We start from the raw sequence: 17,926 nt of genomic DNA, 5'->3' as shown, positions 1-17,926 counted from the left end.
TTGAAAAATGGTTATATGAAAATCTGTTCCAGGATTTCAAGGTTAATGATGCCACAATACATAAGGAAGTATTTGTCAGTTGGTGTTTTCCCCTACTTATATGCTTAGCTCATAATGGTCTCTTGAATATTGTGAAATCTTGTATTAAGTAAATATATCACGTAGGAGTCTTTTCCAATGTTGTTTTATAACTGTAGCAGGAAACACTGCCAAAAGCTAACAAAGACATGAAAAGTTTTAAAGATGTAGCCTATTTTGAATTAATTAATGTATTATTCTGTTATACTTTTGGTCAGTAGAACTGAACCAATTTGCCAACACTTTTAAATTTTATGTCCAAAGCTGTCTTAATATTTGACTTCCACAAGTTTTTTTTCTTCATAGGACTCTATTAAATCAGATGTGTGATACCAAGATGATTTGGTAAATTAGCAATACAGCTAGTCCTTGAGAGACGGCTATAATAAGCCTTCCCATTAAAGTTGCATGTTGCAATGGCTGTTTAGTGAAGCACCTCACTTAATGATCTTCCATCCGTGCTCTCCCAATACAATCATTAAATAAACATGCAGTTGTTAAGTGAAACACAGGGTGCCTCAAAGTTCGGGGGAAGCCCTTGGAGGCTTACCATAGGCCCAGGTTCACTGCCTGCCCTTCCCAAGTCCCTCCCCATGACATGATACCCTGTGCTCTGTTTCTTGCCTCTTGGATCCCCACAGGTCTTTTCCCACCCCCATTACACCCCGCTCCAAAGCTTTAGGCCTGATTCCTTCCCACCAAGCCAAATACCCTCTACCTTTTGGAAAGCTCTGAGAACTTTAAGAGTGCTTCATTACATGACTGTGTGGCATGATTCCAGAAGCAGCGGTGATATATACAGCTCCCAGAATGCAATTTGCCTACTAGAAACATAGGTAATTGAGAAGGAATGTATGGGGCCTAGTAGGGATCAGGCCTAAGTCCAGTTGAAAGCTGTTGGGGAAATGTTTGCAGGTGATGGTGGGGGAAGGAGGTGGGTAGAAGGAGGCATTGTATCATCTCTGCAGTTGATTGTTAGGGCAAATGAACATGGGGGTGCTGTAGCAGCTGTAATTTTGGGACCTGGTCATAAGTAGCTTTTGGGGAGACTGCCATAATTTAGGACAGCTGTTAAGCAAGTAGATCATAAGGGAATATGAGCAATGAAAGTTCCATTCAGTAACAGAACTTTAGCACAAAGGAGGACTTTATTCTAAATCAGTGGTCACCAACCAGTGGGCCAGAGACTACTGGTGGTCCACGAGAAAATTTTGGTGGTCCGCAGAGAAATGTTACCCCCAAAGTACTTCCCAAAGCAATTAATCCAGGCTGCGTGGGGAACACAAGGCTGTGCCGCCCACATGACCTGTGGGAACACAAGGCTTGCGTTGCTTCCACTGCGAACAACACAAGGTAGTGAGGGGAAGGGGGAAAGGGTGGAGGAGGGGAACTTGCCCACTCGCCACACCTGCCTCATCTGGCCACCGGGCTGCTTCCTTCTGCTTCTTTCTTCTGCTTTTAGCTGCATGCAAGGAAAGCAGCAAAAGTCTTTTTTTTCTCTCTCCCCCATGAGTCTTTGGGACCCTGCAAGGCATCCTGCTCCAAAAGGCTGTGCCAGACAAGTCTCACAAAGATTTTGCTAAGACTCATTTCTTGTGGAGTTTGGGGGATAGAAAGTGTTAAGTTTGAGCAATGAGAGGCTGAACCAGAGCATGAGTGCAACAGTACTTTATTTTACAAATAAAGGGCTGACCGTGCTTGCCAAGCCTGGAACTGGCTCGCAGCAATCAGCAACCGGTTGGACCCCGCAGCCTGCTTTTATAGCTGGCTGCTGGGGAGAACCAACCAATGGGAATGGGGGAATAACGCCCACATAAAGTGAGTGGACCTGAGTGAGAACTCCTTGAGTCCTCAGGACATAACACCCCTTCCCCCCAGATGCGAACATGCATAGTCCTTGAGATAGACGGGGGGGTTGTGTTGGCGCCCGGAACGGCGCAACTCGGGGACATTGTCTGTCTGTCCGGTATCAGTCTGTGATGGTCGAGCCGGCAAAGTGTCGCTAACACTCTCTCTGGACTGGGCATCCTCGGAAACCACCGGGTTGGTTACTGGGGTCGAGTTCTCGTGGGTTGGATCAGGCTGGTCAACTCTCTGGGCGCTGTTGTCCGAGTTTGGGCTGACTGGAACGACCGCTGGTGCAGACTAGTCGCTGGGTACGATGTGGCTGGGCGGCGGATGAGGCAGTTCCCCTTCGACTGGAGACTCTGGATTCTTGTTGGCAAGGGTGCTGAGGCGCCTCCTAAGCTGGTCTATGTGTCTCCTCCAGACGCGACCATCCTCCAGCCTGACTCTATACGATCTCGGCCCGGTGATGGCGATGACCTCGCCTGGAATCCAAAGTGGGTCCCCAGCGAAATTCCTTGCGAATATCGGCTCCTGTAACATAAAATGTCTAACCCCAGTAGAAGCGAGGGTGAGTCAGGGCAGTATTGTGGGTGCAATCTGTCCAATACAGTCCTCAGGCGCCGGCCCATCAGAAGTTCCGCTGGGGACTTATTGGTGACTGCACAGGGGGTTGAGTGCTGGCTCATCAGGAACCGTGCGAGTTTGTGGTGCCAGTCATCCCTGCCAAACCTAGCGAGGGCCTCTTTGGTGGTCCTGACGGCCCTTTCAGCCAACCCATTACTGGCAGGGTGAAATGGGGCTGTGAAAATGTGGCGAATGCCCAGGTTGGCAGCAAAACGGCTGAATTCTACTGATGCGGTGTGGGCCATTATCGGAGACAATGGAGTCGGGTAGTCCATGTGTAACGAACAGGCGCGTTAACACGCTGGTGATTGCTAGTGTGGTGGTCGTGGATAGCTGTGCCACGTCTATCCATTTGGAATAAGCGTCCACGACCACTAGGAACATCTTTCCATGCACGGGCCGGCCAGATCGATATGGATCCTAGACCAAGGGCGCTGGCGCTCTCCCATCTGGTAGGGGTGGCGATGGGGGAGCAGGACGGGATTCCTGGCAAATGCTGCAGGAACTTACCCAATTGACAATGTCCTCGTCTAGACCCGGCCACCACACGTAGCTGCGTGCTAATGCCTTCATTCTCACAATGCCGGGGTGTCCCTCGTGCAACGCCTCCAGGACTCGGGTTCGCAGCGAGGTCGGAATGACCACTCGAGTGCCCCACAGTAGACAACCCTGCAAACTGGACAGCTCCTGCATGCGAGTCTTAAAGGATGCGAATTTGTTATCAACGTTGCCTCCCGGCCACCCCCTCCTCACCCAGTCGAGCACCTGGGCGAGCGTTTGGTCTGCCTTGGTTTTAGCGGCGATGTCAAGGGTGGTGATGGGCAGGTCCAACTGGGTGATTTCGAAAATGGCGTTGACAGGAGCTGGGTCTTCAGCCGGAGCGGGTAAGGGGCAGCGACTGAGAGCGTTGGCGTGGGATAGAGTTTTGCCCGGGCGGTGGATAAGTTTGTATGAGTAGGCCGCTAAGAAAAGTGTCCACCTAGTCATCCTAGGGGAAAGGACTTGAGGTGTCTGTTTGTCGCCGGCCAGTAGGCCCAGGAGGGGCTTATGGTCGGTGACCAGTTCGAAGAAGTGGCCAAAAAGGAATTCGTGAAACTTTTTCACGGCTGCAACAGCTGCTAGGGCTTCCTTGTCTATTTGGCTGTAATTTCGCTCCGTGGCCGAGAGCGTCCTGGAGAAAAAGGCGATGGGGGCCTCGGCGCCATTGGGGAGTCTGTGACTAAGGACCGCCCCAATTCCAAAAGGGAATGCGTCTGCTGCCAGTACTAAAGGAAGGTTGGGGTCGAATTGGATGAGCACTGCCTCTGGACGTAAGTAGTGCTTTGACGGCGTTAAACGCCTGGTCTTCTTTGTGCCCCCAGTGCCACGGTGACTTTTTGTCTAGTAATCTGTGTAGGGGTTCGGCTACTGAGGCTTTATGGGGCAAGAAGGATGCATAAAAGTTCAGCAGCCCTAAGAAAGCTTGTAGCTCCGTTTTGGAGGTTGGTGTGGGAGCTTCGTGGATTGCCCTAACCTTGGACTCCAGGGGGTGAATGCCAGAGGCGTCAATTTTATAACCCAGAAAGTCCACCTGTCTAGTGGCAATGGCGCATTTTTTTTTTTAACTTGAGGCCATGCTGTCTGAACCTCTCTAACACTGCTCGCACTCTCTGGAAGAGTTGGGGTCTGTCCCTGGCCGAGACCAAGATGTCGTCGAAGTAGGGTACTACACCAGGGAGGCCCTGTAAAATCCGCTCCATGAGGGATTGAAAAATACCCGGGGCAACACTTACGCCAAATTGGAGACGCTTGCATCGGAAAGCACCCTGTGAGTGGCGATGGTCTGAAGTTCCGCTGTTTGGTTATCAACAGGGAACTGCTGATATGCTTGAGACATGTCCAATTTAGCAAAAATACTGCCCGGCTCGAATGTGTGCAATAAGTGCTGAATGACGGGCACAGGGTAGGCGCTAACTTGTAAATATTTATTGATTGTTGTCTTGTAGTCCGAGCAAATTCTCAGGCTACCATCTTTTTAAGGGTGTGACAATGGGCGTCTCCCACTTGGCGAAATCTGTTGGCTCAATGACCCCTTGTTTTAGTAGTTTATCCAATTCAGCGTCTAGTTTAGGTCGAATAGCAAATGGAACTCTACGTGGTTTTAATCTGATTGGGATTGCCTGGGGGTCAACGGTGAGCGAGATGGGGTTCCATTATAACACCCCAGCTCCTCGCTGAACACATCTGCGTAGTCAGCGAATAAGGAGTCAGTGTCTGAGGTTGAGACAGCATGGACTCCTGTTAACCCTAGGCGAGGTGGGAAACCAATCGAGCCCCAATAAGGTGGGTAGATTGCCGTTAACTACCACTAGAGGTAGGTGGCCTTTAAAAGCTCTAAAACTGACAAAGAACTTGCCTCTGCCGATCATGGGAATGGCCTTCCCCTGGTAGTCCTTCAGACCGAACTGGCATCTCTGAAGCCGGGTAGTAGATAGGCTGGGGTGGAGTCTCTTGAGGGTGTTCCACGAGATTATTGAGAGCGCTGACCCTGTGTCAACCTCCATGTGGCAGGTTTACCTTCTAGGGAAACGGAGAGAGAAATTTTACTAACAGTGTGGCAAGTACGCCTGGCAAGGCGGTGCGTGCGACAGTTTAATACTTGCCTCTGTGGTCCCGAGTGCGAGGACAGGGGTCTGTGTGCAGCGCTTTGGGGGCTTGGCAGACTCTCGCGATGTGCCCCTCTTATGGCAGTTGTTGCACGTGGCTCCTTTAAACTTGCAGGTGGCCCTTTGATGCGATCCCCACAGGCTAGGCACAATGTGATGTGCTTGGGTGGACCGGTGTATTCTTGTTTGGCCCCTACCTGCGACCGTCTGTCGTTTGCGAGGCGGTGGACGTCGTTTTCATCGTTGTGGGTTTCCTCCTCTTCCACCTCTTCGGAATGGACTGGGAGCGATGCTAGCTTGGCACTTGGGCCCTGAATTTCGGTGGCTGAGTTCGTTGCTAGTTCGGCTGCTAGGGCCTCCTCGACCGCTTGCGCGAGGTTGAGGTCTTTTGCTAGCAGGCACCTCTGTAGGTTGAGATCCTTGACCCCACAAACTAATTGATCGAGGAGCATGTCCTCCAGGTATGTTCCAAACCCGCAGTGCAGGGCTGCTGTTCTGAGGCGGCCATATATTGATTGATGGTCTCCTTACTTGACTGCTTCCTCATACGGGCGTGAACCTCCTGGCGATTTGTGAAGGCCTGGGAGCGTAGTGGTTAGTGAGGATCTCAAGCAACTCGGACCACGGGCGTTTTTCAATTCTCTCGGCGCCACGAGTGCTGCGGCTGTATCGTAAGCGGTGGCTCCGCAGTAGATTAGGAAATAGGATTTTTTCCGATGTTCTCCCGCGTCCGCCAGGCCGACCGCGTCGATGTAATGATTGAAGCGGTTCTTATACGATTCCCACTTCTCTTCGTCTGGTTTAAACGCCGGGAATACTGGGTTGGAACTCATGGTGCTGGAGCGGCTGGGCTACCTGCGGAAAAAATCTCTCTGGGACTACGGCGCTCGTGCGTACTAGTGATATCAGCTCTGGAGAGGTTTTTTTGCTACCCTCTCTTTCTCTCTCTGGGTTACCACGTTGGCTGCTAGCCGTTGGAGGTGTCTTGATTCGCGCCAAAAGTGGGCGTTAGTGACTACCTACAGCGCTGTGCTGTGTTTCCTACTGGCTCGAAATTCAAATGACACCCGTTTGAATTTCGCGCCAAATGCAAGCGGCTGCGGCTCGCAGCGCTTCACTTTCCCGTAGCGGGGCTAACAAGCGGCTACAGGCGCTTCTAACTTTGAATCAGACCGCTTTCTCTGGCTGCGGATCAGCGTTTTGCTCTTTTTGATCGCTCGTTTTGTTGGCTGACCGCTCTCTCTGGCTGCGGATCAGCGTTTCCCTTATCGCCAGCCGATCGCTCTCTCTGGGCTGCGGATCGGTGGCTAGTGACTCAGCGGTTGCAAGGTGCTTCTGGTAGCCATCCCACCCTCGTCGCCAGTGTTAAGTTTGAGCAATGAGAGGCTGAACCAGAGCATGAGTGCAACAGTACTTTATTTTACAAATAAAGGGCTGACCGTGCTTGCCAAGCCTGGAACTGGCTCGCAGCAATCAGCAACCGGTTGGACCCCGCAGCCTGCTTTTATAGCTGGCTGCTGGGGAGAACCAACCAATGGGAATGGGGGAATAACGCCCACATAAAGTGAGTGGACCTGAGTGAGAACTCCTTGAGTCCTCAGGACATAACAGAAAGAAAGACTTCTTCTGCTTCTGCTGTTTTCCTTGCATGAAGCCAAAAGTCAGTCTCTCTCTCTCTCTCTCTCTCTCTCTCCCTAAGAAGGGAGTTGGAACAGTATCCTGCAATCCCAAATAAAGAATGATTGATCAGTAGGAAAGGGGTGGGGAATTTTCCTGAAGACTTCTTATGGAATTTTCCCAGGATCTCTGGTCCACGGGATTTAAAATTATGAGTTTGGTGGTCCCTGAAGTCCAAAAGGTTGGTGACCCCTGTTCTAAATGACTTGATGGTTGACACTGGAAGCAAAGCCGTCATCCTTGCAGGCCTAGTGTCAAAACGCCAAATGATGGTCCCACAATTTCTTGATTACATTGATACCAGAATTCTTGATTTTTTTGGCGGGGACATATATTTTGGACTTTGATTTTGTACATTCTTTATCTGCTTAAATCTTGGATTTGGGATTGCCTACAAATTCTTCTGTCAGTTATTGGCTTTTTGCATTTCTTATCTTATTACAGTTATCCTGACCAAGATATCCTGGATAGGACTTTGTCTTTAGAAAGTGAGGAAAATCAAACTTGTTATATGAATTTATCAGAATTTCTAGTTGTTCCATTTAACATTTGAAAATAACCTGGGTTTTATCTAAATGTTTGCTATTGCTTCTTAGCTATTTTTATTTGGTAGGCACAAGCAAAATGTAACATTTGAGATCGACAAAATAAAATTCATGCAGCCAAATATCCAATATAGCCAAATATTAAATACTAGTTTATGTCAACAGTTGAATCTTAAATGTAGCATTTTGCCATTTATTGAATATTGATGATGATGATAATGATGATACACCAGGATATGAATTCTCAGTGACAACACAGATTTTCTCTATAATTATCTGTCCCTAATTTGGTCCTCAGATCTTCAAATGTGCATTCATTGTCTCTTCATCTTGTTGCTGGTCATCCTCTTTTCTTTCATTTTACCTTTCTCAGCATTAGACTTTTCTGCAAAGAACTAAGTTTTTGCAGTATGGGTCTGAAGTAGAATAATTAGAGCCCCTTCATTTGTGTCGTGACTGAGAACTCTAGATTAATTTGTTCAGTGATATATTCGTTTGTTTTCTTAGCTGTTCATGGTATTCTCAGGTGTCATCTCCAACACTAGTCGGGTTTTCAGTGTATTCCTTGACTTTTAATACTAGGCCTCGCAGATCCTTTGCATTTTCTTCTATCAAGATACTGTCATATCAACATAACATATTTAATATTAATAGATGCTAAGCAGACATTTATCTGCAAAGTCATTAAAACAAGCTAATGCACACAGGTATTAAAGTATGTGGAATTATGAGAAATGCACACTTTTCATTTACACTTTCCTCTGTTTCTTCTCCATGCAGACCAAGGGCACAAAACTGGGTTTCCTGGTACATTATGAAGTGTTTGATAGAATTAATGAAATATATAAATACTGTAAACGCGAATACTGAGCTTAAATGAAATTGGATATATTTGTATGAAAAAATATAGATAGGTTGTAGATTTAACTCAGGGTTAGGGTTATTATATAGATGCAAGCCTTTTTAAAAGATAATCTAATTACGTCTGTCTGCATTTTTTTGCAATATGTTGCAATATAGTATGACATACAGTATGACATACAGCAGACACGTAGTTGTTTATGGCTTGGCAATTTAGTGTTAATGAATAACTTGATCCTTTGATAACTCATGTAGGTTACTTATTGCTTTTATTGTTTCTGGGCTTCCGAACACTATAAAAGACTTTTAATGCTTATATTTATTGTAACTTTAAAAAAAAATCTACTATTTACATATACACATCAACTTTTGCAATATTAAATTTATGTGGCTGAATTTTAAAAAGAATCCTCCTTTGTGTGAAACCAAAGATCCGGTTCAAGTCAATGAACTCATAGAGGGACATTTTAAAAATGAACTATAAATGTATTTATCTTTAAAGAGAAACTGAATAAACAAAACCTAAGCTTGCTCTGCCCTTCAGAAAAGAAAGATACAGCTACAAACACACACACCATCCACAATTCTGTCTATAAATCAGGCCTGGGCATCCTAAGGTCCACCATCACTGACTTCTTGTGACAAAATACACAAACATGCAAGTTGCTGTTTCTTAACTAGAGCCCAGGTTTTCAACTGTTTTTTCTAAACCAATCAATCTTTTTCAAAAGGGAGCAGCACAGTGGCCTAGAGGTGAAGATGTTCGCCTCAAACTCAGGAGGTTGAGAGTTCAATCCTAGGCACTGACAGATATTTATCAAGCCTCAAAGAGAACATATCTGCTGTGAACTCCATGTAGGTGACAGGAAGTAAACCAGTAAACACTCATCTCCATTCAGTCGTCCTTACTCCACCCTAATAAAAAGGGACTACAGTGGGATTCTACCAGTTCCAACCTATTTGCTAGAACCAGTTGTTAACATTCTAAGCAGTTTGGATAACTGGTTGTTAGAAGAAATTACTGGCCTAATCCTGTAAGGAAGGCAGGAAGGAAACATTCTGATGTTGCTTACAGAAACTGTCTCTCCATTAACCCTTATTACATTCTTGGCAGGACTAGACTTCCTATCTCAAGAACGTCTCTGGAGTTTTTTTTCCCCTCCTTTGCTGGTACTTTGCTTGTATGGAGTGACCATTCAAAGCTACAATGGCACTGAAAAAATTGACTTTTGACCATTTTTCTCACTTACGACTGTTGAAGCATCCCCACGGTCATGAGATGCCAGGTGAGGAGATGCATGCCTTGATGTGAGTGATATTAGCCACACCCAGCCAATAACATGACCACCAAGCCATGTCTACCCAGTCACATGACCAAGCCATGCCCACCCCCTAAGCCACGCCCACAGAACCAGTTGTTAAAAAATTTGAATCCCACCCCTGGACTACAGGGTCATAAGCAGAAAATAAACTCTTTCCCAAAAGGATGTCTGCCTTGCTCTCTTCAGCATTCACTTCATTATCGGAGGTAGTATTCAGCAGGTTCTGACCAGTTCTGGAGAACCGGTAGGAAGAAATTTTGAGTAGTTCAGAGAACCAGCAAATACCACCTCTGACTGGAGATTTTACAGTATCCTTCCCCTGCCATGCCCACCAAGCCACGCCCACAGAACCGGTAGTTAAAAAAATTGAATCCCACTGTTTTACTGCAACATTTTTGGTGGTTGGCAGAAGCTGAAAGAAACACAAAGTACAAGACCTGAAAAAAAAATGGCCTAATTGTGCTCTGGGCATCTGCTTCATGCAAGAAGAGTACAGGAAGGTTTCCACACAGGGGAACCATCAAGCTCTCAACTGAGGTGAAGCCTTTGAAGGACACTAGGTTCATCCACTTCACTTTCTAATCACGTTTTGATTTATAATTATTTTAATTTAAAAAGGTCTTTCAAAGAATAACTTTTTTGGGGGGGGGACCTGCTAAGTAAAACTGCCTCCCAATAGAATAAAAGCTAACTAGCAGTTTAAAGAACTTTTTTTAAAAAAAAATAAAACAAACTAACAAGAGTTGGAAGGGATCTTGCAGATCTTCTAGTCCAGAGGTCTCCAAACTTGGCAATTTTAAGATTTGTGGACTTTAACTCTCAGAATAGCTGGCAGTGAACTTGCAGCACATGGGTATTTTTAAGAGGGCACTGACGTTTCAAGTCTAGCTCATCCCCACTTCCTAATAAAAAGCATGGAAAAATCCCATTGGCAGGAAACTCCACTTAGGGTTAGGGTTTGGCCTCCATGAATAGGGACAGAAAAATGGACATCCCCAACAAATTCGGAGTGCATGGGTATGTTTACAAGGGCACTAACTTGTTGAGTCTGGCTTATCTGCATTTCATGGTAAAAGACATAGAAAAATCCCATTGATGGGAAAATCCACTTAGGGTTACGGTTAGGCCTCCATGAATTCAGACAGAAAAATCGACATTGCCAATGATTTCGGAACTCATATATATGTTTAGGAGGGCACTGACTTTTCGACACTGACTTATCTGCATTTCCTAGTAAAATACATCGAATAATCTCATTGGCTGGAAAATCCACTTAGGGTTAGAGTTAGGCCCCCATGAATTCAGACAGAAAAGTTGACATCACCACATGAGCATTTTTAAGAGGGCACTGACTTTTCGAGTCTGGCTCATCTTCATTTCCTGGTAAAATGCATGGGAAAATCCTGTTGGCAGGAAAATCCACTTAAGGTTAGGAAATGAAAATGAGCCAGAGTCGAAAATCAGTTTTCTCCTACTCATACTTCTTAAAAATCCACTTAGGGTTAGGAAATGGGGATGAGGCAAAGTTGAAAAGTCTGTGGCAGTACTAGTCAATTCAGTGAAAAATATGGACATCACCAATGTATTCGGGCACATTTGTGTTTTTAGGAGGGCACTAACTTTTCAAATCTGGCCTATCTGACTTTCCTGGCAAAATACATGGAAAAATCACACCTAGGGTTAGGATTAGGATCCAATGAATTCTGACAGAAAAATTCATGGAGGTCTAATCCTAACTGGATTTTCCCACCAATGGGATTGTTCCATATATTTTTCCAGGAAAGGCAATAAACCAGTGTTGATAAGTCAGTGCCCTCCTAAACATATCCATGTGCTCCGAATTCATTGGCGATGTCCATTTCTCTATCCGAATTCATAATGTTAATATATAGAATATATATTAATATATTAACTATTATTCTATGAAATGTTCTCCTTTGTAAAAGAAAATTCATACTGGGGCCAGATTTACCTGTAAAATTTGGGGAAATATGTCAATCATTATTAGTTTTGAAATGTAATGTACTCTCAATTTGGAATTAGCAATACCATGTAGGACTGTGACCGTGCTATTATACAATTATTGGACTTCATACTTTTCTAAATGTTTGCCCAGAGGATGCTATTTTTAGCTAGCGGTTGGAATGGTGATCTGATTGCTGCCTGCTGATGCATTCTGACTATCCTTGAGTCTTAAAATCAGACTAACTATAAATCCATTAGAAAGAACACGCTCCTTTCCTGCGGTCATAAAATCTGCTTACTAGTCTCACCTTTAGATAAGGTAGGTAAAAGTTCACCCTGAGAAGAAGGAAATGTAACTGTTTTTACTTGGTGGTTTTGTTTACTTAGCCTCTTCTGTTTTAGTTCCCATATGAAGGGAAAACACGATCTTCCTGCATTTTTAGACAAATAAAACATGCACTTTTAGGTGGGTGAGTTGGAATTAGAGCCATGCTTTGCTTGCTCTATTTTGAATGCTGCACTTTCATTCCTGAAATTACTAATGTTTCTCCACATTGATATGTTAACATATTTGGGAAATGCTAGGCACCCTTAATTTTAGATCGGTTTAGTGAGTTGGCATGGGTATCACTGTTATAAAATATATAATATGGATTATCCTTTATTAGAAGTTTTTTTTTATACAGGTGGTACAAAAGTGGTAAATTTGGGGGAGGTCTGATTTATGATCAAAGGTGGAGTTTCTCAAACTGTGGGTCAGAATTTCTAGGATTTTCTTTTGGTCACGAAAATTTTCTTTTTCCAAGCTGACCAGGAGTGGGAATGCAGACACATTTTGCTGTTGTCTTTGTTTTTCTTTTTGCTTATGAAAGTCACAAAAAGCAGCTACCTATCCCAGATTTTGAAAAGTTCATCAGACTTGAATCAGAGTGGCATATTTACTTTTGGCCCAATTCTGACTCCAAAAAAATAATTAGATTTATTTGTGGCAGTCAAATAAATTTATCTATCATTTTTAGTGGGTGGTACTGTAATGTGTGTGAAACTCTCTTATAGACTAGACTAGACTAGACTAGACTAGACTAGACTAGACTAGAATAGAATAGAATAGAATAGAATAGAATAGAATAGAATAGAATAGAATAGAATAGAATAGAATTCTTTGTTGGCCAAGTGTGATTGAACACACAAGGAATTTGTCTTGGTGCAAATATTCTCAGTATACATAAAGAAAATATACATTCATCAAAAGTCAAGAATCATAAGGTACAACACTTAATGATAGTCATAGGGTACAATAAGAAATCAAATCATAACTACAAAACAATCAATATAAATTGTAAGGATACAAGTGAAAAAATTACAGTCATACAGTCACATGTGGGAGGGGATGGGTGATAAGGAGTGATGAGAAGATTAACAGTAATAGTAGTGCAGACTTTGTAATAGTTGAACAATGTTGAGGGAATTATTTGTTTAGCAGAGTGATAGCATTGGTGTGCAGTGCTCAATAGCGTTGTTTTGAGGGAAGGAGTTGAAACAGTTTATGTCTGGGATGTGAGGGGTCTATAAATATTTTCACAGCCCTCTTTTTTGACTTGTGCAGTATATAGGTCCTCGATTGAAGGCAGGTTAGTAGCAATTGTTTTTTCTGCAGTCCTAATTATCCTTTGAAGTCTGTGTCTGTCCTGTTGGGTTGCAATATTGTTATTTAACAATATTGTTATTTAACAGAACTTCTTGTTAGTTCTAAGTTGCTTCTGTCCTTGATTAGTTTCCATCCATTGTTTCTTGTCCTGCCTTCAAGAGCTTTGGAGAATATGTTGACCCCCTCTTCTTTGTGGCAGCCCCTTAGATCACCCCTAGTCCTTTTTTCATTAAAATAGACATACCCAATTCCTGCAACCGTTTAGCTTCCGGCTCCCTATACTTTTTTCTAGAATGTCAACATCCTTTTTATAACATAGAGACCAAAACTGGATACAATATGATTATACATCCCAAAATACTTATTATTTATTTAGAATATCTGTGAAAGAATTCCCTTCAAAGAATACCTCTGTTCAAATTCTTAATGTACATTTTGTAGCTGTCAAGTTACTAACATGTGGAAATAGAGACAGACCTCTTCAACTGCCAGTTCGCAGGGGCTAATGTGCATTTTGGGGATGTATAATCATATGCTCATTTGGTTGAAAGTGATGCATCACAGAAGAAGAATATATGCAGAGAGGCTTTAAGAATACACAAGGAACTGATTCTTTAAAAAGGATGATCTTCTATCTTAAACTTCGTCCCATTTTGCAAAATGTATGTGAAAGGTCTTTTTTTATCTCAGAGCTTGCATGCATTGCTTATTTATAAAAGACTTCTAAGTATGATTAACTTGTTGAAAGGTGAGGATTTTAATCAATTTCCTTATGTATGAAGGCAAGATATGAGTACAATAGGACACAAAATGTACCCACAAAACACTAAGGTTCACTAGATATAAAAGCAACCATGACGATTAGAGGAGTGGAGGCTAAAACATATGATGAACGGTTGCAGAAACTGAACATGGCTAGTCTAGTGAAGAGAAGGACCAGGGGAGACATGATAGCAGTGCCCCAATATATACCTATATATACCTATATTTAATACCTATATTTAGCTGATTTATTTGCAAGCCTGTTTGATACTGTTTACTGTGCATTTTATTATGTCTACACAAACTGCACCAACTGACTTGAACTGGAGATTTGAAATTTGAAGTTATGATTTGATTTAAGCTAATAGGCACAAAGAGCCTTGACCTCCAATATCCCTCAGCCAACCTTAGCTTCCAGACACCACTGACTTATTCTCTTTAGTAGCAGAGCTGACATGTTAGAATGTATGCTAAAAATTGTCAGAATAAAACACTGAAATAAACACTTTTCCTGTATTCCTCCAAAGAAAGGAAACAGATCACTTGTTTATTCTTATTGACTGCCAACATTTCCATTCCTTTTGGGATTTTCTTCTGTCAGAAGTTGCTTTTCTGCTCTATCAGTCAGGTGCCAAACTGGGAGTCCTAAAAACACCATGTTCCCTTCAATTGGCTGGAACATCTTTTGATAACTGTTTCATCTGCTATGGATCTCCTTAGATAGATCCCCTCCATTGTCTGTGACAGTTTTTTTTATTTGACTTTGCGCTTCAGTTTTCACATAGCTAGGATTTTTCAGATAATGCCATTTTTCTTTGCTCTTGTTAACCTCTATTCCTTCTTTTACTGGGCTTTTTCTCATTTGCATCTTACCATTGTGAAAATGCTTCCTGCTGACCCCTTTATTCTTCTAAGTCCCCATTAAGTTGCCCTCATTGTCTATTCAGCCCATGCATTAGATAGCCTTAGTCTTTGGTTAGCTCAGGGCTATCAAACTCCCAGCCCACAGGCCAGTGTGTGATGCATCTGCCCACTCCCAGTTTAGCAAATGGGAAGAAAGTCCCAATACTTCATGTGATGCTGCCATGACAATGTGAGTTTGACACCCCTGGGTTAGCTAGGCCTGTGTTTTCCCTTTGAGAGCAACCAGTAGCTGTTTCAGGAAGAGAATTACATGTCAATTTGCCAAATCCACCTAGCAGCAGCAAAGTTAGGTGATCAGTTGTCACTATTGATCAGTGAGTTTGTGTTTGTGGGTAGAATTAGCCCATAATCTATTGGCACTTTGGCCTAGTGCTGAACCCACATACTCTACCAGGTCCAGGGTACATGTCACTGGTCCTATTTTGTTTAAATGAGACAGGAATATCAGAGATGGACTGCAACTTGACTAAATCAGGAAATCACATAGTTAATGGGATAGTTGACTCTTTCAGAGAGTTTTGAATGAATTGACTCTTCCACCTTATGATATAGTATCCCCCATTCAATCACCTGTCAGCTGCATGCTTTACTCCTTTTTCAGAAAACAATAAATCTGTTTTCAAATCATGTTGCCAGACAATTGATCATTGGATGGGCATGGCTGCATATTAAAGCAGGAGAACAGAAGAGAGAGATTCTACTGTTCTTCTAGGTCAGGGCTGTCAAACTTACAGATGTGTCACGTGCTGACCACACCCATGCCTGGTTTAGTGAAGGAGGAAAAAGTCCCGATTTGTCACATGATGCCGCCATGACGATGTGAATTTGACACCCCTGTTCTAGGTAGTCCATTTCCTCAAGCTGGCAACTTTATTCCTCTATCAATCTTCTTGGATTTCTTGTTTTTCTTTCTCAGTGGTATTGTGCTGGTCTGGGCTTCTATGATAATACTTTTTAGAGTTTCCCATGATTCTTGAGTTGTTTTCCCCTTTAGGATTTTCATCCGTGGAATATTTCCCAAGTTCTCTCTGAGTTGATTGAAATCAGCTCTTTTAAAATCCAAGACTCTGGTATTATTATGTTCTGTTGCTTGTGTTTGTATTATGTTGAATTCTAGTATGACATGGTCACTCTCACCCAAGGTTCCTGCAGTTTCAACTCCCTCTATTACTTCTTCTCTGTTTGTAAGAATTAAGTCCAGTACGGCTGTTCCTCTAGTTTCACCCTCTACCTTTTGGACAACAAAGTTGTCAGCTATGTTGGTTAGGAACTTGTTTGATTTCTCACTTGGTGCAGAATTAGTTTTCCAACTGATATCAGGAGTCTCCCATTACTATTGTTGTGTGTTTCCTGCATATGTTTGTTAGTTGGCTGGCAAAAAGGACATCTATTTTTTCTGCTTGATTGGGTGGCCTGTAATATACACCTATGGCCATGTCACTCAAACATTGCAAATGCATAAAGAAAGAAAGAAAGAAAGAAGAAAGAAAGAAAGAAAGAAAGAAAGAAAGAAAGAAAGAAAGAAAGAAAGAAAGAAAGAAAGAAAGAAAGAAAGAGAAAGTGTTATGTCTGTGGAACTGGTTGGGGTCCCCAACCAGGTCCGCTGTTTGAGCGGGAGCACCAGCAGCTCCCATTGGTTGGCTCCGTTTGACAGTCGGCTATATAAGCCAGTTGTCGAGCAGAGCCAGCCGTTGTCGCCCGCTGGTCTGCAAGTTAGCAAGCAGACGCGACAACCCTTTATTCCTTGCAATAAAGCCTGTTAGTTGTACGCTCTGGTCTCATGCCTCTTCCTTACCATCGCTCCACAACACTGGCGACGAGGGTGGGATGGTCGAAGGCTAACCAGACGCGTTTATTCAAAGAGCTGTAAGTCACGGAGAGTGAAGCCACGGGCGCTGTAGCCGCAGCCGCCCCACGCTCGCAAAGAGCGCGAAATTCAAACTGATATTGTTTGAGCTGATTCGCTGAAGCGAGCCACAGGCGCCGCAGCCGAGGCCGCCCACGCTCACCAAGAGCGCGATTTTCAAAAAGAGCTACGCAGCCCAGAGAGGCAGCCGCAGCCGCGTTCTTTTAAGAGCGCAAATTCAAATAGCGATTGAAGAAGACGAACCTGTTCTTTTCTCCACGATGAGTACTAATTCAGCATTCCCTCCATTCAAACCAAACGAGGAAACATGGGACTCCTACAAAAATCGATTCAGCCATTTTCTTGACGCCATCGGTTTAGCCAACACTGCGGAGCATAGGAAGAAGTCCTATTTCCTGAGTTACTGCGGAGCCGCCGTCTTCGACACCGCTACAGCGTTAGTCGCACCCCGCGCCATCAGAAGCGTCCCATGGGACGAGCTACAGGAAATACTTTCAAATCACTATTCGCCCAAACCATCCCAAATAGCCAGAAGGTATGCCTTCAGGGTCAGGAAACAGGCAGAGGGGGAGTCGATCAACGAATACATGGCCGCCCTGAGAACAGCCGCTTTACAGTGCGGATTCAAAGAATATTTGGAAGACATGCTGTTGGACCAGATCGTCTGTGGGGTGAGAGACCTAAGACTCCAGAGGCGTTTACTGGCAAAAAAGGACTTGACTCTAGCCTTAGCCATGGAGGAAGCCCTGGCTGCTGAGCTCTCGGCCCAGTCAGCAGCTGAAATTCAGGGCACTCAATCTAAACCCAGCACGCCAACTGTCCATTCTGAAGAAGTAATCAGCGAAGATGACCCCACAGACGCATCTGACATTAACCGCCTTAAACATCAGAAGCCTTCACAGGTAGGAGAGGGGCAAAGAAACAGCTTCACCCCCAAACAACCTCCCATGTGCCTAACCTGTGGAGGCTCCCACCCTAGGGCATCCTGCAGGTTCAGAAATGCCATCTGCCTGAACTGCCAAAAGAAGGATCACATCGCTAGAGTCTGCCAAGCAGGGCGATCTTTACCACCTCCTAACTCCCAAAGGCAAGTGGAGGACTGCTGTACCTGCTACCACGCTAACCATACTTCCCAAACCCCTGATAAAATTAAAATTTCT

The 17,926-nt window shown here is 44.0% G+C and overlaps 1 protein-coding gene across 3 annotated transcripts in view; it reads left to right on the top strand.

Annotated features, from left to right (window-relative positions):
* Positions 1 to 11,710: 11,710 nt before the first annotated feature.
* LOC113439044 (scavenger receptor cysteine-rich domain-containing protein DMBT1-like) overlaps positions 11,711 to 17,926 on the top strand; it is a 52,427-nt gene continuing 46,211 nt past the window's right edge. For 2 of the 3 annotated variants that reach the window (XM_087932574.1, XM_087932573.1), the window contains exon 1: positions 11,711 to 11,884. The gene's annotated coding sequence lies outside the window, so the exon portion shown is untranslated. The remainder of the gene's footprint in view (positions 11,885 to 17,926) is intronic. The other variant, XM_087932575.1, reaches the window with a different exon arrangement.

This window comes from Pseudonaja textilis, chromosome 4 (assembly GCF_049901715.1).
Source record: "Pseudonaja textilis isolate UNSWEBS1 chromosome 4, rPseTex1.2, whole genome shotgun sequence".
NCBI lineage: Eukaryota > Metazoa > Chordata > Lepidosauria > Squamata > Elapidae > Pseudonaja > Pseudonaja textilis.
This window is presented reverse-complemented; position numbering and strand designations above follow the sequence as displayed.